Below are 21,696 nucleotides of genomic sequence, written 5' to 3' on the forward strand. Positions count from 1 at the left end.
GTTTATTTCACGTTACGCCCAAACCACACATATGAGTAATATCAACCCATTTTAGATTTGCGTCGGGCACAAGAGTCATTTATCCCGCCGACATAATAGCAACAGCGCCCAAGATCCGCCCACAAAGTTACTTGCATTTAGCGTTTGATACTTGCGTTTAGCGTTTGATACTTGCGTTTCAGATTGTTAAAATAGGGCCCATAGAGTTCTGATGTTCCAGTAAACAATTGTGACAATTGCACTTACAGTTTAGAGAATGTTCAAAGTAAAAAAAAAAAAAAAAAAAAAAGCCTTGGTGTTTGAAGGGAAATGGACGGATGGATGTTTGTAATTCATCTCATGATCTCATAATCACTCAGCCACAGGTACAAAACAGCCCACAAGATATTTCTTTCCAGACTCCATCCACGTTTGCTTGCGTAAGTGTAAACGTACCACACATCAGAGACGCGTTATTCGTGCCAATTCTAGTCTGTGGGATGTGGTGCACGTGTCTAGAGCAGTTTACTCATGAAAGTCCTCCTCCTCTTCATCATACCTCCCTCTCCCATCTGCCTCCTGCTCTCCTGACAGCTGGCCACGACTGTGTGGAGGTCATGCCATCATGACAGACATGCTGATGTTGTTCTGGTTTTTTTTTTACACAGCCCATGTGGTGAAACCACCAACAGCTTTATATTCCTCCCCTACATCTCTCCCTTTCTCGCTCCTTTCCTCTCACCTCATGCTACTGTCAGACAGAGGACTAACACACTTGTTTTCTTGATAAAGTGTGGTGTTCTACAGGGGGGAAAGGCAGTGATGGATGATGGGAGAAAGACACGGAGAGAAATGGGCTGCCCTTTCTTTGTGGATGCAGAAGTTCATGCTTTGCTTTAATCACAGCGGACGTTTGATCTTGATCATTTGATCTTCAAAAGAGCACGCAGGTCTAACACAGTAAGAACAGAGTTTAATTTATCTTCACTCCAGGTGGCTCAACTGGCTTTTTAACCACCTGGTCATGTTTGGGACACGATTATGGTCAGTTTTTAATATTTAACCTTGGATTTGTGTAGAGTTTGGCTTTGTTATAAAAAAAAAAAGTTATTTATTATTATAAATAGATCATTATTGTATATAACTGATCTCAGTTTTATAATTTAAGTTGAGTAGAATTTCCCTATAAAATTCAGTCTGTGGAAGTGTTTACTTAAATGTTTAGTTCATACAATTTTTTTTACAAATTAAGTGTTATTTTAATCCGTTTCATATTAATATTTTGAATTAACTTTCATTTTTATATTTTCAGTTTATGTTCAGTTTAATTTTAGTTTCAGTTTTAAAAATTGTGTGTTTTAATTAATAGGTTTTAAAAAAATATTTCAATCTATTTATAGTTTTATTTATTTATTTCATTTTTATTTGAGTTTTAGTTTTAGCTGATGGCACCAAAAGAACACACAGTCTAGCAAGTATCTTAAAATATGACGTGGAAATAAACAGACAAGAAAAATGTCCATTTCACACTTATAGGAGCCCTTGAATAGACTTTATATTATTACGTTTTAAATGCAAAATTTTCTATAGTACAATTACATTTGTAATTTACATGCTGCTACAGGGGAAAAAAGGCAGAATATATAGCTCATCTAGCGCATGTTGCAGGTTCAATGTATTTTATGACACAACACTTCCCCGCCATTGACAGAATTTTCCGGCAATCCATGTTTTCACTGTTATACGGTAGGGGCCACTACACATCTTCTGAAAGAGTACAGAATCCTCCAAGCAAAACATAGGCAAAGAAGCAGAAACAAGCGATAGAAGATTGCTTATGCACTTGTAAAATAGCGTAATCATCAAACATCAAACAGCATATAAATGAAAACTGCCTACATTAGGAAGTTGTGTCCCAGGAAAAGGTATAGGACTGTGCAAGCTTTGATGGACCCGATCAATCTATGTTTTGATCATCTTTGACCAAACCACGATTTTCTCAACTTTTTGCTTAAAGGTGCTCTAAGCGATGTTGGGTGACGTCACTTCTTGTTGACGTTCGAAGTATTGTCAAACAAAACGGAGGCAAGCTCGACGCTCCCTCCTTTATCATCACATCCCCTCCCACTCCCTTCGGTGCTTTTCCGATTTAAATTCGGGACTTTGCGCGTTCCTTCTCCTTTTTCCCGCTTCTTTGCTATTTCTTCATCGGAACGTCAAAATTCAAGGGAATATAATTCTAACGTTAGTCGTTGTCGTTGTCTAGGACACCTCTCCTCTAGCTAACTTTCCTCTTCATGCTTCTCTCTCCTCCACTCCCAAATCATTCTTGTCGGATATTGGCTGGAACAATGTTTGTTATGTTTCGTGGTCCAGGTTGGGCCAGTTTGTTTTTGTTGCCGTTTGTTGTCTGTCTACAGAGACCGTGTTTTTTTACAGTGTGTTCAGAGGACAGGCAGCTAGCGGATAGTGAGGAGATGTTTGCTATATATTTTAATCGGCCTAAAAAACGTGTGACATTGCTTAGAGCACCTTTAAAACATACCCACGTTCAAATGTTGATAAAAAAAAAAATCTATGGAGCTTTGTTTAAAGGCAGAGGCTCTGTTCTTTATTTTGATATTATTGTATGCTCAGATATTCATACAGAAAAATATGATATCATACAGCACAAAAATATCAATACAAAGACCCGAAGTATATCGAAAAAGAATCAGGCCTACTTAGGTCGACTCATGAGTGACCTTCAGAGCTGAACGATAGAGCAACTGCAGACATCTGCAGGCACAGTAAATGAGCTGTAGTTTCCCACCACATGATATCATTAGGCATCTTTAAATAAATGTGCTTATACGCTCTAGAATGGCAATTACAAATACTCTTTTAAAGTAGAGTGTAATGCTCACTGTGCTGCTCTATGTATCAAATGATGCAAAGCATCATGAAGCTGTGCGGTTTTGTGCTTAATATAGAGAGGATTATTTGATTGTCAGCTGCAGTGAAGAGATGCACACCGACAGTCATTCTAAACACTTTCCATGTAATCTGATAATCAGCACTATTATATGCTTTAGCACTCACACTGTAAGGATAAGGGTTACAGTATCAAATATCTTTTTTTTTTTTTTTTTTTTTTTACAGTGGCCCAAATCCACCCAGCAGACCATCAGTCTATATGGGGTAAAAACTCTGATATGAAGGTAGAAAGACATGTATATAAATGAAATTAATGTTGGCAGGCTTGAAGGCCTTAGGCTCCCACGACTGGCACTGAATCCCACAGCCACATCTCTTCAAAGCGACACTACAAAGTTGATGAGAACTTTTTTTTTTTTTTTCGCCCATCCACCAGCACGAGGGAAGCATTAAAAATACATCAGCTAAAAGACGAAAGAGATCTGGGCCTCCGTTCTCCCTTTGCGATCTCTTCCCCCACCAACCCCATCGAGAACAGGAGCAACGTCAGAAATCTCTTCATCTGCTTCGTATTTCTTGTCGCAATTAGGAACATTTCCTGTCCGATTCCATCCCACAGGTTGACTCACTGCTGATTAAAACATCTGAAAGAGAGGTTCTCCCCTTTGCAGTGACATTAAATGATGTGCAGTATTGCTGAAAACACTATCGGCCTGTTTCCATCACTCTTGTGCAGTAAAATAGCAATCACGAACGAAAGCCATGTCAAGTGTGTGAGTTATTTATCTGCCACAGACAGAAACACAAATAACACTGTCCATATACCCCTTGGGCCAGTTTCATTGGCAGAGACTATTTATGGGTGATTTTAAGAAAATAAATTATAGAATAGTTTATATAGCATAAAATGGCCAAATGTTTACCCTTTTCATTTTATTTTCTAGGGGTGTGACGAGATCTCATGCTACGAGATCTCGCGATATTAAAACGTGACGATATTTCTCGTTGAGGTGAAAAGCTGTCTCGCGATATCAAGATAATGATAGTTGAGTTTGTGGCGACCCATTATTTTCAGTCAAATAAAATACTATTCTTCCTCTAGTCATATATTTTGTCATTGAATATAAAAAAAAAAAAAATTACATATCATCTTGTCTCTTTCCCATTATCGTGTATCGTCTCGACTCGTAAACTAAGTGTATCGTCACACCCCTAGAATTTTCAGTTAGCACCAGCTAAGAAAGACTTTTTTGATAAGCTACAAGAAGATATGGTGATAATATGCAAAATTTTTGATTAGGAAAGTTTTGTGATATGTTGGTTTCTTTTGAGTTTTGTAATGAATCGAATTACTGCTGCAACTAAATCCAAATCTTTACTTCATCTCTGCAGCACCCAAAGCTAGGGATGGGACGATTACCGGTTTCACTATAAACCACGATTAAATGTACTGACGGTTAGTATTATCGTTTAAAATTTAATTATCATTAAAACCGTGTTTGATTATCGCGATTTTAATAACTCACTGTAAATCCTGTCCAGCCAGCAACAGCTCTGACGCAGGCGCAGCGCGCAATGTTGTTGTTTTTTCATTCGAGAAGGAATGACGGAAGGCAGTGACCGTGCTCGGGAGATTTTTCAGCCTTTTAAGAGGACCAAATCTGAGGTGTGGTCATATTTTGTCTTTAACAAAAGTCCTGAGTGAAACTTAATCCAGGATGGTCACTACAATGGGGGGGAAACACTTCAAATCTGCCGAGTCGTCTTGTGTGACCATCACCCACTGTTTATAGCGAACGCAAGGCAAGTTAAGTTTGACCTCAATACCAAAACTTACGTTACGTCTGGGAAATAATTGGGCACAAAATGTTGGTTTGAGTTGAAATATTTGATCTCACTCACTTGAAATAAACGTGAAGCTTCCGCGAAGAAAAGTTCGCAACAAGTGCGGCTTTGAGCCAAAGACGAACAAACAAGTTCAAACAAGACTAATAAGAGTGACATTTAAGGGATAAATGTTGTACACTTATTACACCGATTTTTTTTAACCACATAATTACAGGGACATTATTGAACTGAGATTAATGTTTTAAATCTTACCTTATAACTATATATTTTGCACAGCGTACAAAACAATCGTCCAGACAAGATGATCACAACAATATTATCAAACTCTGTAAACAATAAATCAACTCTGATTTCATTTTCAATACAATCAAAAACTGAGACGCAAGACGGCAAGTTGTATTTGAATGAAACGAGAGAGCGCGTCCGTTGTGATCCATGGATGCGCGCTGTCTTAAAATGCGTTGCTATTGACGACGGTCATTATAAGGAAGGAAATGCCACAACATTTTTGCTTAAAAAATTGCATAGAGCTGCTTGTATTATTTGTTGTTTGTTGATTTTCAAATATAAAACTGTTTTCAGTGTGAGCATCAGTTCTTTTTGAACACTTTCATCTCATTTGAACAAAACCGTGATAATATTGATAATCACGATAATTTTGGTCACTATAATCGTGATATGAAATTTTCATATCGTCCCATCCCTACCCAAAGCTGACCCCATGGGATATTTATAAATGGATCATATATATATGAAGAGTTCAGATGCAAAAGCCTCTAAGTGCCATCTGAAATTTTCTTCTAGAATGATCATTTTTATCAAGCTTGTATATTTAAGTTCAGTAATTTCACTTAAATGACAATTCATAGGTAATTTTCATAGCCATTTAAGTGAAATTACTGAACTTAAATATACAAGCTTGATAAAAATGATCATTCTAGAAGAAAATTTCAGATGGCACTTAGAGGCTTTTGCATCTGAACTCTTCATATATATATATATATATATATATATATATATATATATATATATATATATATATATATATATGTGTGTATTGTGTAATATAAATGGTTTTTATTTATTTATTTTACATTTTGTGTGAATTTCATTTGATTATCATTCAAATATAGAAAGAATGCACAGAGAAAATGTTTTTTTTTTTTTTTTTTTTTTTACATTTCCAACTGACTTTTATTAGGATCTTAAATCTTGAATGGCAAACAAGCAGCGAAATTAGACATTGTAGATTCATAATCGTAGCCATATGCTACAGTATATGGTTATCTTAATCGTAGTTATTGGCTCATGCATGTTTTTTCATAGAGGTATATATTTTTTTTCATTTTAGTATAACTGCGTATAATAAATGCTTTTATTTTTATTTTCCTGAAACCAGCAAACTCTATCAGAAAGCAGTGACATTTAAATTTCAAATCGAGCCGCAAATACGGTGTGCTGACCCACCTGGTCATTAAGGCTATTTGAAAAGGCCACCCAGTCAGTGAGCAAATATAGATTATTTCTCACTATTTGCATAGTCAGATACTGTGCTGTATTAACTGAGGACTCCAGTGAGCTACTGTAAGCTTTCATTTCAGAGGGTAATGGACCAGAACATTAGCATCACAAGCTCACTAACAGACTACATACACCCCAGAAGAACGCCTCAGATGGACAGAAACATCATTAAGACCCCAAGACACATAAACAACATTCATTACATCAAAAACACACATTTATGGAAAATGTGCTGTGTTGTGTTCATTAATGAATAATAGGTTAAAGATGCAATGAACTGCAGTAAATCATGCCCCCTGACCCGAAGGTTCATTTTGTAAAGAAAGAAATAGTAAGGAATTAAACAACTGCAAATTAATTAAAATAGTTATTTTGAGGAAACACTATATTAGGACAAAAGATATGCAATTTCATTCCCAAATATGATGCAATACATTTATTTCAATAATAAACGTACACATTTTTTTGTGAAAGGTGAGTTTACATATACTTTTAAAACAAAAATGTGGTTACATATTTTATTCATTTTTATAAAATATCCTACTACTGACAAAACTCATTATGTGTGCCTTTAACTACTCATCATCATTAACCTTAAATACAGTAAGCTTTTAGATGTACAGTATGCATTTGATTCACTAAAAAGATTCAGTTCATAACCGAGTCGGACTACACTGGTAGCATAAGGTTTTTGATTCACATGTTGATTCACGTTTCATTTGACTCAATTGCTCGGGAAACAGACTATCCAAGTCATGCTGTATGTTTTTGATCTGCTAAAAAGAACCGTTTCATTCGACTCAATCGCTTGGTCACGCTTTAGGTTTTTGATTTACTAAAAAAAATCACACACAAAACAGTCGTAGCACTGTTGCGGTGCTGGAAACGGAATTTGTCAGTGTTTTGTCCTAAAGAAGGCTATCACATGTGACAACCATTAACAGAATCAGCCGAAAATCAAAAATGTCTCAAACATCATAATGCTGGGTTCTCGAGACTAGACAGCAACTTGGTTCAGGATTTAAAAAATGCGATGCGATGATCATGGAAGTGTGACTCCTAAAGCCATTTTTTTAAAATGTCCATTCAATGCTTTACTCATCTGTCTCAAAAATCTATATTATTATTTGAATTTGGGAACTTTTCTCAACAAGCAATGACATTTGCCATTATTTGCGATTAATTAATCGGTAGGCTATATTACGTAAATGTACATATGGCTGAAAATAGATTAGAAAAATCTGTTGACAGTCCTAGTAAAAATGCAGAAATATCATGTGACTGATGTGAATGGTTTGAATAACTAGTATTTTGATGTGCCTGTATAAATACAATGTGAATGTAAATTATTATAGGCTATTAACATTATGGGAATAATTACTTTTTTATAGTGCAAGATAAGTTATGTTCCTTATAAACTCTGTAGACATCAAATGGAGCTGAAACATTACATTTTATTGGACTGTACTAAAGCCCAAATCCAGAAAGGGACATAGCCTCTTCATTTTTAGAAGTCTCCCACTCATCACTACTATAGACAGTCCCGAGTCTTTGACCTTCGGGAGCATTCCACTGTCTTTATACCTGCCAAATTCATCATGCACATCAGTGGAAGCTCTCTATGAGATTGGCCATATCTAGCAAAGATGAGAGATGAGAGATGAGAGATGGGGATGGCACAGCAACAAAAGCCTTCAAGCTGGATGAACAACCCCCCACCACAGAGCTACAGCATGTCAGTCCAAATAGGAATCAGAGCCACGAGAAACCCTCTTTCAAGCAGAGAAAGACACCAAAGAGCTAATGTCCCTCTGTTAAACTTGCAGCTTAATGTTTTGTGTAGGCTGTTAGTGTGTAGCGCAGATATATTTTCCACGATCTCGTCCATTATTCAGTTTGTGTGCGAGCTATTGCACAAACACCTCCGCTCTCCAGGGTTTTTTTGGTTCATTTCACAATGCCCTGGATACGGTCTGGGGCTAAATGTGGGCTGCAGCTGATATCGGAGCTTCCAAGAAAGGCTTTGAATAAATGCCTATTTACCCCACTTTCAAGATGACAGAGGATTAGCCCTGCTTGCTAAACCCTCTCTAGGAATGATGGGAAGCACACATCAGCTGTATATTTGATACATGCTCTCAAACGATAACGCTGAAAGTCTGTTTATTCATGTATTTCCTAAAGGGAAACCATTAGCACTTTGGCCGAAGGGTTTGTTCATTATTCTGATATATTAATGTCAAAATGAAAAAACTGAGACAGGTGCTTCTGAGAGGGTCATGCAACCTCAAACCTCGAGATATTACCAATATTGATTTCCATACTCCACACTGACTTCTGTTCACCAAGAGCTGGACGCTCTAAAATGCCACGCTCTTTCTACCACGTCTCTTGAGACGCAACCTTCAAATCTACGCGCAAGTCAATGTAAGCTGCTTTCGCTAACTTCCACCGACTTGGTCACTGAATTAGACCACCCTCCCTTAACAATCCACCCTCCAAAACACAAATCAACAAAACCGAACGCTCAGAATGACTGACATGCAGAGGCTGTCTCCAAATCTTCTGGCTGGCTGAACAACAGCATCATGAAGTATTTTTTTTGACGATGACAGGTGTGATATCTCAGGGCACCAATTTCAGTGATATCTGTCAGGGCATATTTTCTGTGTGATATTCCAGAAGAAAATCACAGCACCTTTGACTATATATTAAAGCTTCGTATTGGGGGGGGTGGTGGTGGCGCAGTGGATAAGACACATGCCTTTGGTGTGAGAGACCCGGGTTCGAATCCACTGTGAGACACCAATGTGTCCCTGAGCAAGACACTTAACCCCTAGTTGCTCCAGAGGCGTGCGACCTCTGACATATATAGCAATTGTAAGTCGCTCTGGATAAAAGCGTCAGCTAAATGAATAAATGTAAATGTAAATGTAAATGTATTGTTATCCTGTGCATTATGAATATGTGTCCTTTTGAGACTCCAGGAGCGCTGTTTACTTCCAACAAAATCTTTTCTGCTTCATATTCCTTAATGTCTTAGGCGCTTTAAAGTGCTCAGTTTAATTTAAAATGACAACTGAGTTTTATTCAAAGTCGCACTCACATCACACTCCTTACAGACAAAATTCCCCAAAACTATTATTTATGAGTGTTGCGGTCGTCAGGGACGAGGTGAGGCGAGGATCTAATTTCAGCAGTTTTTATTTAACAAACACACAACAAAGATAATCCAAAGAAGGCAGAAATCCAAACAAGACTGAAATCCAAACAAGAAACACAAATCCAGACAAGGCAGAGGGTGAAAAATGGGTAAAAACAGCTTACAACTGGGATGTAAAGACCACAACCAACAACATACAACTGAGACAACAAGGGTCTAACAAGGAACAGGTGAAGGTAATCAATCGCTACGGAAAATAAAAGTAATTAACCACCAAACAGGGGAAACGAGACAAGAATTGTGACAATTAGAGTTGTTTTGTATTTACTTAATATTTTTTTACATGCAATAATTTAATCATTCATTTACATGTTGCATGTTGCATTTACATGTTGCATTTATTTACATCTATTTAATCATCTCATCAACTGCTTTATGTATTGATTGTCAAGCATTGCTGATAGAAAGTAAAATGCACAGTGAGTTTCATCAGCAAACCAGCGCTGATGTGGTGTTGTATCTATGCAGAACCAATGCCTGAAACCTTTTTAGACTATACTTTTGCTGCATTGCAAGAACTTCAGGAAATGCAAACTATACACTTTTTATTATCTGCCTGGTACAGGCTTGGATAGATAAAAAAATATATTAAAAAAAATAAGAATGGTCAGTTATCGTTAAGGATTTATCTTAATTAGGATTAAAGCAAGATCATACTTAGTTCATATTTGTTTAGCCATAATTAAAGAACAATTAAGACCACTCGTTTTCACACATACAGTACCTTGTAAAGAGGTCATTACATTAGGCTGTTATTTTAGAAAGATCTTACACATCTTAATTGAATGTGCTATAATACTAAAATGTCATGAGAATATGGCCTCAGTCAGCAATAAGACCAAAAATAGCCATGAAGCAATAACTGCAAAGATGCATTGCAGTAAAAAAACTTCATTCATTTTCTGCTCTTTACTGAAGCACCTTGCCATGCCCTTGTTTGTAAACCTGTCAATCACAGTATTCATTTTTCCTTCCTCTTTTCACCCCACAAAGCCAAATATACGACTGCCAGATGCCTGTAAAACCCACAGTCATGTGCGTCACTTCCTGCTGGGCATTTTGTGAATTTGAGTTTTCCTCATATGCAATTCTTGGAAAGGCATATGGGGATGAACCAGCTATGCCTACAGGACACCAGCATTTGAGGACAGATTCCATGATGTAGTGACAGCAGAAAGACTGCGTCGCCCGCTGGGGTGCTGGCACATTGGGCTCCTCATGTGCCAGGAAACATGGAGCAGCCCTGAAGCCCCACGTCACTGGCTTTTGCACCCTCATGGTTACCCTTTTCTCATAGGTTAAAGAGAAAATTCACCCACAAATTACTGTACCATTACGGTCACACTTTAGATTATGGTCCAATTCTCACTATTAACTATGACTTTTGCCTCAATAAACTCCTAATTACTACTTATTAATAGTTAGTAAGGTAGTTAAGTTTAGGAATTGGGTAGGATTAAGGGATGTAGAATATGGTCATGCAGAATAAGGCATGTGCTTTATAAGTTCTAATAAACAGCCAATAAAATATGCATGCTAATAAGCAACTAGTTAAAAGTAAGAATTGGACCCTTAAGTCATTCCAAATCCACATGAATCTCTTTCTTTCCTGGAATAAAAGTCCTAATGGAACTCTATTATTATACCCTCATAAACTACAACATCGACACAGTCGTTGAACTTAAATGAATCAACACTGACTGAACTGTCTTGAGCGGAATGATGAAATCTTCATTAGAGCTGCTTTATACACTCTCAGAACAAAAGATAGGAGAAAATGTCCCCATCCAGAAGAACACATGTGTACTAACATACACTCTTCAGGGGTAAATATTGTACAAAAGCATACCTTTTGAACAGTGAAAGCTGTTGTACCTTTTTTCTGAGAGTGTAGTTGAACTGAGTTAGCTTCATAGCTAATGGACTTTACAACATTTACACATTTATTGAACTAATGAATAATGACACTTTTGTCTTTTTAGAGCTGCTTAGAGCTGGAATTGTATTAGTTTCATAATTTCATCATAAACTTTGAAAACATTAATACTATTATTTTCTTGTGTACTACAGTTAAGCTGTCTTGAAACAATCTGTATTGTATAAAGTGCTAAATAAAAAACTCAATACAAATGTATTAATATAACACTTTTACAACTATAAAAATGGACCAAAGTGCAGTATACAAAATAGCATAAAAATCTAGCTGCATTTATTTACAAGCATAAAATAACAACTTAAACAACAACAAAAGTCATATCATCCATCACATAAGTAAATGTGACTTGACTCGACAATACATTTATGTTTTTGTTTTGTTTTTTGTCGTTTTGAAGTTCAGATTGCTGTTCATTATTAATAATTGAAAAAAAAAATGGCTTGTACATTCTGCTGCATTACTCCTTTTGTTTTGCAAAGTCATTTGAAACAACATAAGGATGAGTAAATAATAACATCATTTTATTTATTGAGTTATTCCCATGCGTTCGGCCGTTTCAAAGAGATAAATCAGGGCTTTTTCTTCATTTTTCATTCCCTTTTTAGTGTTTGCTACTCAAATTTCTAGAAGAACAAAGCGATGTCCTTTCCTCCAGCAGCGGTGGTGTGGCTTACCTTGAGGTAATATCATTAAAAGCGTAAACAAAACATTAGAGAGAGAGAGATATGGAAAGAGAACAAACAAAATCCTGTAACAAAGGCAGACTCGCATTCCTTTCATCCAGTTGGTGCGTTCACACCAGAGCATGCGGTCTATGACTCAAAGCAGTATGAGCTGCAGCTCTCATTGGACATCTGAAGCATGAGTGACGAAAGACAGATAACATACAGAGCCGTCACCCCAGTCGCACGAGGGAGATCACAGCCAAAGCATGAGTATCTGAAGACTCAAACTCAAAAATACTAGTTGTGCGCTTTTACTTTCCTACTGTGTGAGGCTATGCATTATTCTGTATCATTTATATCGCAGTGCAATTCATTTTATACAAAAGTGTCACTAGCTATGTTTCCATCCAATGTTGCGCATTTAACTTTTGCGCAAAATGAGAATATTGCATAAAACATTTGCGAATAAAGCACCGTTTCCATCCAGTGAGGCAAAGAGAACAAAATCGCCACTTCTTGATAAACTGGCTCTAAATTTCAACGCAGATGAAATGCAATAAATGCGATCATGTTATCTTGCTTTTGGATGCCTGCTCTTTGGGAACGCGTAAGACAGTTCTGACAGGTAATTAAACCAAACCACTTTGATGCGCATTGAGGAATTTACTTGGTAAATGTGTTTCCATCGTAGTTCATGCACGTTTTCTTATCAGATAAAAAATGTATCCGGCTCAATTGAGCAAACAAGTTTTTATGCGCATTTTTAGAATTTATGCACATCTAGGCGTTTTCATCCAGCGTTTTTTATGCGACGGAAACTGGTGGAATGGTGGAAATTCAGCACATCACATCACATCCATATGCTGGTGGATACTGACAGGTGCTTTAGTGTAGATAGCTTCTTTGATTATAATGGGAGTGAATTCATTTTGGCTGTTGTGGCCAGTGTAGACACAATGTAACTGTATGTTGTTTATGCCTTCCTAGCAACATTTAACTTTGTGCAATAATGGCGCCAATAGCCTTGTGGGGAGCACACCGACATATAGCGTAGTTGTACCATCGTCGACTCCACCCCATGCTTCCTGTCTCATCTGCACTGTCCTATCTAATAAAGGCACAAAAACATAACTTACAAAAAAAAAAGTATAATATAGAACTTATGTGTATATAGAAACACGCAACCATCTTTAGAAGTTTGTTTGAATTGTATATTTCTATGGCATTGCTCTCGAAGAGTAATTAGTTGGTGATGTGGATTTACTTATTGTAGAGTTAATGACAGTTATCATGAGCATTGTAATGTTTGAAGCAGATGTCATAACAAATGTCATAAAAAGTGTGGTTCATGCAAATATAAATAGGAAGATATGGGTGCTCAAAAGGGGCGGGGCTACACAAGGTCTTTAGAATTCAACTGATGTAAGGTCAGACCGACATAAATCTTTGCATGCATTGGCTATTTTATAGTGGCTTCAATTTGTGGCTCTTCCAGTCATATATTTTTTTTCACTGTTTTTAATATTTTTAACTTTTGTTTTAGCACTGATACTAGACGTATTATTCATCACTTGTAAATAATCTTACATTTTGGTTTACATCCTTGAAGTTTAAAAATAAGTCAAATAACAATGTCGCTTTAATTTTTGAAGTGTTTAATTCACTAACTACATTATCATTAATTGGTTTGGAAAAATGCCATACCGTTCAGAAGTTTGGGATCAGATTAATGTTTTTGAAAGAAGCCTCTTATACTCACCAGGGCTGCATTTATTTGATAAAAAATGCAGTCAAAACTGCAAATATGGGAAATATTATGAACATTTTAAAATAACTGTTTTCTATTTGATTAAATTTAAATGTAATTTATTCCTGTGATGACAAAGCTGAATTACTCCATCTTCAGTGTCACGTGATCCTTCAGAAATCATTATAATATTATGAGTTGCTGCTCAATAAACATTTCTTATTATTATCAATGTTGAAAACAATTGAGTTGCTATTTTTTGGACACCATGATACATTTTTTGAGAATTATTTGATGTATAGACAGTTCAGAAGAACAGCATTAATTTGAAATAGATTTATTTTGTTATTTTTTTACATTATAAATGTCTTTAATTCATCCTTGCTGAAATAAGAATATTAGTTTCTTTCCAAATAATTAATCAATTAATAAATAATAATCTTGCTGACCCCAAACTTTTGAACAGTAGTATATATATATATACACACACAGTATGTTGTTACCATGCTAAAATCACTTACACCATGATAGATGTTGGTTATACCGCCCCTAGTGGACAAAATGGGTAAACAAATCTCAATGAATTTCAAGGAGGATATCAGAGAATATGATAGAGACTTGAAGATGGACTTTTTTGGGGATCGGTAGGCATTGCCGAGTAACATTTACATTTTCGACAGAAAATTTGACATAAAATATATGTAAAATAGAAAATAGAAAGCACAGAAAACATGCTTGATGAGCAAGAAAATGTTCACCACAGAACTCTGTGTCACCTCTCAAAGCTCTTGACACACTGGCTCACATTTTCAGCTTATATTCCTGTTATCCAGCTTACATGCACACACACACACACACAGATACAAATGTTACAGTATCTACATCTTAGTTACCAAAGGAACTTCCAGCTGAAGCAGGGACAGACTATGTTATATGTCTCTGGTTAACAGGACATTGTCAGAAACCACAAAAAAGCTCTTCAGCATTATATGATAGCATTAGTTTTAAAATAGACGTTGTTTTATATGCAAGCTCGGATTGCACACTCAAGAAGAAAAATCAGATCTATCATTTGCACTGGCAACCTTCAGGATTTACAGGCTTTTATTTTCAAATGTCTTTTCATTACATCTATAACAACATATCTCATAACTGTGACATGGGGGGTTTGCATATGATTAGTGTGAAAAATAATTAATGCAGTTCAGGAGATGTACCAAAGATGCGTGCTTTTGGATCGTCATGCCTGTTGCCATGGAGCAGTGTTGAGAAACTAGAGTACATGGTCAGAAGAGCAGCCTGTCTTTGACAAAACAAAAAGAAAGAAAGAAAGAAAGAAAGAAAGAAAGAAAGAAAGAAAGAAAGAAAGAAAGAAAGAAAGAAAGAAAGAAAGAAAGAAAGAAAGAAAGAAAGAGAAAAGAAAGGAAGAGGCACATAATTATAAATCCCTCTGAGAAGGAACAATTATGTTGATTAGGCAAAAATATGGTATTTAAAGGAGGCCTCATGGGTTTTGACACCAAGCGCATTAAGGATAATTAGGGATACTCATATTGCTGCTATATCTTAACTTCACTTTTAGCACACAGGGATGGGTCATAGTGGTCATTTTCATAAAACAACCGAATAACAGCCTAATTATCCTTTAACCTACTACAGTAGTTGATATAGAAAACATGTCGTTGTGCACATCCTCACATGCTGCGGGTTTGCGTACACGCATTTCACACACACATATTAAAAGTCTATTTTAGGTCTGTTGTTATTTCTTGCATTGAGTCTCAGCAGGAGAGTCAGTGGCTCACGTATTGCATGGTACAGCAAATCATTTGCTCCATAAACTTCCCCCTGCGCACCAGCACCATATCTATCATTTACCGCTGACGGGTGTCACAGCTGCGAGAGAATCCCTGTTCACCATAGATAAAGCACAGAGGGCACAGGACAAATATATCTTCCTTATTGAAAGCCCAATGCACCTGCCATCCAGAGGTGTAAAGTATTAAACAATACAGTCAAACCCAGAAAAAAAAACTAAGCAGATTTCAGAAGAATGGACTGTTGAACAAAGCATACGGGATGAACCCTACTGTAAATTCTAGTATTGAAATGATACATGATTTCAAGGGATTGTTTACCTACTCATGAAAAAAAAAAAAGTCATTTCAAAATATATTTTTGGTAAATCACAGAGCTTTGGAGGAGGTGAAAATTCAGTGAATACTTAAAATGTCAGTGTGTTCCTCATAAAAAAGTTATTGTTTGACTGATCACTTGCAATATAGCGAACGGATCACATATACTATTTTATGGTGTTTGTTCGTGTTTTTTGGAGCTTGACTGTGACCTTGTAAAACTTCTTGAAAAGTAGTCCTTCAGTTCTCCTTTTGTGTTTCACAGAAGAAAGAAAAATAGCATTAAGGTGAGAAAATAATGACAGAATTTTCATTTTTAGGTGACCTCTCCCTTTAACAAATAGAGCTACTCTCATGCATTTTATATATGATCTATCGTTGCATGCTGTTTTCTTTCACAAATTAGCAGAAAAGGCCAAACCCTTACTCAGCACAATGACACGAAAGACGGGAAACATATTTATGAAGAAACTGGATTAAGAAGTCAAAGAATGTTCAATTGTAAGTGCATTATTGCTCACATGTTCAACCAATCAGAATTCCGGAACGTAGTGTTTGATAATGTTGTGATTATATATATAAAATGATGGGATACAGTTAGTGTACAGTTGAATATTTAAGCATCTGCAAAATTTAAATATAAGTCAATTCATGCCTTACTATTAAGCTGCCCTGCCCGTTTTGAATACTAAATAGCACAAAAGTGTATGGAAATATATCATAGATGAGCATCAGACAGCAGGTCTTACAGCACTGTAACAAATTTTTGACCCGAACCAAACAAAACACCCACACTTCTAATAAATGGCAGTTTAATAGCAAAAGACAAGGCTGCAGAAACAGGAGTGTTCGAGTTAAAGTATGTAGTGTGTTGTAAATAACACTGTGCATGAAGTGTTGGTAGTATAGTGCATTCTGCGGACATTATGAATCAAGGTGGCAGAGGTTGAAGATGTCAGCATGGTTCTATTCTTTCAGTTAGTTTCAAACGGTCATAAAACAGACTTTACAGCACTCTGTCTACATCCGTGATAAATGGTAATGCTCACTTCTTGCTCATTTCAATCAACGGCGGATGAGACATATTCTGAATCTTGTTAACATGAACATGTTCTCAAGATTCTGCAGTAACATGACACTGACAGGCAGTTCTTCTGCGGATGCGCTTATAAGAGTCTTAATGGATAAAGATCAATGTAATTTAAACTTTGACACTCTCAGGTTTCTCAACCGCTCAGAGTGTGTACACTACTTCAACTTCAGTTTACTGCAGAGTCTGGCACTCAGACACACTGGCCTGACACTAGTTTGAAGAAAAACATTTGAAGAAGATGCAAATGATACAATGAGGAGTGAAAAGTTTGATCTGAAAAATATCTGAAAACCTACTTGTTTTCTCTTGCAGTGGTTAAGTATATTGGTTTCAAACACCAAGTTCAAAACAGTTGTAAATAAGAATATTTGAACTAAATTCAACAAAGATTTTAACTGAAAAGTTAACTGTGTTTGCCAAATCATTAGTTTAATATCTCCATTGTATGCTTTTTCGTTATTTTTGTGTCACATATTGTACTGTTTAAATGTTGCTATACAGTTAATACTAATATGTTAATTGTGGAAGATGCCCTTTAAAAAAAAAAAAAATAAAGATATTTTTTCTCCAATCAGAGTCGAGAAAGAGTAGATTCCCATGGTGGCAAGTTAGTGTGACAACATGCCCCGCTGTCAATGTGCGTTCAACGATCTGTATCGCGTTTTTCCTGTGTATAGTGAACATGTTAAATAGCTTTTTGTATCCAAGACTCTGAGGTATGAGTAAATACAGATGTTTTCCACATCGATCCAACCCTGAGGAATATTTGCTGAAGTAAAAAGTGTGACAACTAGTCCCATTCTTTCCTATTTCTGTAAATAGCATCACTGTGAGGATCTCCTGCACTGAGTAGCTAAACTCTAACCGGCATCACCATCATCATTATACTAGTGTGTATCTGAGCATACCTTGAGCTAGATCTGATATGATCTACTGGAATCCGGCGGTCCAGATCCGTGACTGTGATCATCAGCTGGAGTTAGAGAGAGATCGCACCTGTATCCAGCAAACTTCTTCTATTATCTCTCGCGGCTCGGTTCGGAGCTCAAGCGGAGATACAGTTTCCACAGAACACTTTGGAGAAAATGTTGTAGAACCAATCCCGACAGTGTTTTATCATAATATGTGATCCTCGCCGTTAATAAATAAGTGATGGTCGAAGAACGCAGAGAGGAGCGCGCGGCGACGCCATCAAACTGCGCGTAAAGCGAGAGCGAATAGATATAAGAGCGCGGGCACACACGTCAGTAATCCAGAGATACTACTTGCAGAGATATGGATTACACACACACGCACACACACACGCGCGCGCGCGGGGGTATCATTCTCGCAGCTCATTTGCTATATCCTGGGCTCCCCTGTTGAGAAGAAACTGTTGGCTAACTAGCCTAGATACTTTTATATGGTATACTAGATATAGGCCTATATACCTACCATGTTTGTTTTTGTATACCTTGGTAAAGTACATGGTAGCCTACTCCAAAGAATATAATGCCATAAATCATATAGGACCATGGTACGTTTTGTAAGTCACAATTACCATATTTATAGGCAAATGATTCACTTTTTTTTTTAAATGAATATATATATATATATATATATATATATATATATATATATTGGACACTGCTATATCTGGAAATACTGGAGATACTTTATCTGGCCTTTTTTATTTATTTTTTTGAAACCTAGGTTTTGTTGTTGTTGTTTTAATAAACTAGCCCTCCTTGCTACAAAAATGTGATACTTAAATATCTAGAATTGTCACAACTTGTAATATCAAATATCACCCAGAAATATCATTGTTTGGATATGTACGGATACATGAACATTTGCCAGATGTTGTGTTGAGATATCTAAAAACTTCAATATTAGTTTATTCATGGCATGACACTTAGTTCTGGAATCAATTGCTGCGTTTCTGGTCATATTAATACAATCAACGATTTGTGGAAGTGATTTGCATTAATTATTGAGGTTTATTTATAAGAGTTTTTTTTTAAATAAAAATTCCATTTGCTTTTCTATGGTGTTTGCTGAGATTATTTAGATGGTGAAGCTTGACCACCACCATCTTAATAATGTCAAGCAAAAACATGATTGAAACATGATGATTTTATATGATTGTCTCCTGATATTTAAATGGCAATTTATCATTAAACCCCTGTTTTACCTGATGTCCCACTTTTACTGAACTCACCCTATACTATTTATAGACCGTACAGCTATTATAACCTTACATTCACAGGTATCTCCCTCTCTAATTCAGACTCCAAATAAGAAGTGTGACTGCTTCTAAATAAAACTTATTATACAGGCATAAATATGTTTCTGTCTTCACAGTTTATTAACTCCATATTGAGCCGTCACTGTTTAATCACACAAAATCTGTTCGTGAAATTGTCACGTTTTTTTTCCTGAGCACAAAAGCCTGCGCTGAATCTTAGAAATGAATGTCCTATTATAGTGTCTCAGCAGAAATGACAGCTGCTTTTGTAGAGCATCCAAACATTTCCATCCCATCACAATGCAAGCCAACTCATCCGAGGCGCCTGGTAATCGGTGATGCCGCTGTTCATTTGTCTCAAGTGTCATGTGTAGGACCATATTCTGGCACTGGCAGATGCTCTTCATTGTTTTACTTTTTAACGTTGAACTCTGTACATTTGCTCTTCCAGACTCATTTTTAATGTCAAACTGCATGAGATTAGATACAAAATATGGGGGTGTATATTATTTTATAAGACAGGTTTTGGTTGTCAGACATTAATATTGAGTTTGAAGTCTATGTAGGGTATAAAATACAGTCATCTGGTCATTATTGCAAAATAATCCATGACAGGGTGATCAGAACCCTAACGTGAAGCAATTGCAACTCAAATATTGATTTACGTTGTAAAAAGAAAGAAATAAAGTGCTATAAGGCACATGCAAATAAACTGCAGAAAGCAGTTGCTGGGGACAACAATAAGTTATTCAGTTTAGCAGTCAATATGCAAATATATTTCACTATTGAAACCTGCTGAAAAAAAAAGTAAATAAAATCAAAAACAAGGCTCATATGTTGGTTTGCTGATCTCTCCCAGCCCGGTTTATTGATTTTAAAGGAATTGTGGACACTTTTTAGCTAGTTAAACTGCAATCAACTATAGCTGACCAGTTAACAGCATTTCGTTTGGGCAGGCTTGAGACCAGCAGATCAGCTTAAACCATCTTAGCTAAGCTGTTTATAAATATATATTTCTATTAGTGGCGACATTTGATTTGATTTGATTTGATTTGATGCAACAGTCTCTGTTTGTCACTAAAGATTGAGTTTCCACCAATGATCCTGATTAGGCTGGTGCATCACCAGAAATGAAGCTTCAGCATAAGTTCTGCCAGGAAGACTTAATTACTACGTCACTTATTACCTTCACATCTATCCAATCATGTCCTTATACTTGCTGTATAAAAGATCGGTTCTTACACATGTTTGAGTTTGCAGATGCTGACGCAACAATCACCTCCACCCTCCCCACCACCAGGATGGTCCTGTCAATACCTTCCGGGGGGTCGGCTGCGCCCCTGCCTTCGTCTTCAGGCAGGATATGCAGATCCGCTACCCTCGGATTATGCACTACGGACGGGGCCTACGCCAAATAACTTTATAAATAATTGCTTGCTGGGCTGTCAATAAATGTATGCTTTGTTACATTATTTCTCCCGAGACTTTCTGGTAGAACTCGATATTGAAGTTGCTCAATATAAGCATCATAACAGCGAAAACTGCTATAACTGCTGTTATTGATGATAACTTTTTTATATTTACTGAATAAGTAAACTTCATTACAACAAACTTCTAAGTGTCTTTTCTTAACTGAGACCACAATAATGTTTGTAGGCCAAATCCCGGACGGTAGTTCCATCATCAACCTAGACAATGTTTTATTTTTTTTTAAATTGGGCTTTTGGTTAAATACTTGAAATAATGTCTGTGGTAAACACAAGCTCAAGATTTTTACACGTTTTATTCTACGTTATAACATACGTTAATAATACACTCTTGTGGTTGTTTTTTTTAAAGCTTTACTTGTCTTGTAAAAGGCAGTTGCTAACAAGTGGCTTAATGGGACTACAGCCACTACAGCCTTTTCACTAGTTCGCTTTCACAGTTTATAATCACACTCTTGCAAACTATTAGAACTTGAACTTTCAGGGAAATATAAGACTGAAAGAGATGTTGGAAGCTTACTGTGGCAAGCATGGCAGGCTGCGAGGGAACAGAGCGAGGTCTGAAAGGACAAAAGAAGTGACTACAGTGAAGGTCAAGAGAGGACCAGGTCTGGACTTTATGTTGGTGTTTTGTTTTAATTTATGGAGCAGTTGTCCGTGAGGGGCTGGTGCTTTACTTTTGTTTTGTTGTTTATGTTTATTTCATTATTAAAGTTATGTTTACCGTTCAGCGGTTTCCGCCTCATCCTTCTCTGAACTTGAACATTGTTACAGTAGTGCTGAAACCTTGGAGGAAAAAAGAGGAACGCACTATCAAAGAGCCCTCGCCGGTAGGGGTGTAACGATACCCTCATAACACGATTCGATACATATCCCGATACTGAACTCACGATACGATATTACTGCGATACTCCAAGAC

The 21,696-nt window shown here is 36.6% G+C and overlaps 1 protein-coding gene across 1 annotated transcript in view; it reads right to left on the minus strand.

Annotated features, from left to right (window-relative positions):
* Window positions 1-18,305, minus strand: part of LOC309487010 (zinc finger matrin-type protein 4) — a 107,518-nt gene extending 89,213 nt beyond the window's left edge. The window contains exon 1 of the mRNA XM_082154555.1: window positions 17,972-18,305. The gene's annotated coding sequence lies outside the window, so the exon portion shown is untranslated. The remainder of the gene's footprint in view (window positions 1-17,971) is intronic.
* Between the last annotated feature and the right edge of the window lie 3,391 nt (window positions 18,306-21,696).

The sequence above is a fragment of the Leuciscus leuciscus genome (assembly GCF_965113295.1).
Source record: "Leuciscus leuciscus genome assembly, chromosome: 22".
Taxonomy (NCBI): Eukaryota; Metazoa; Chordata; class Actinopteri; order Cypriniformes; family Leuciscidae; genus Leuciscus; species Leuciscus leuciscus.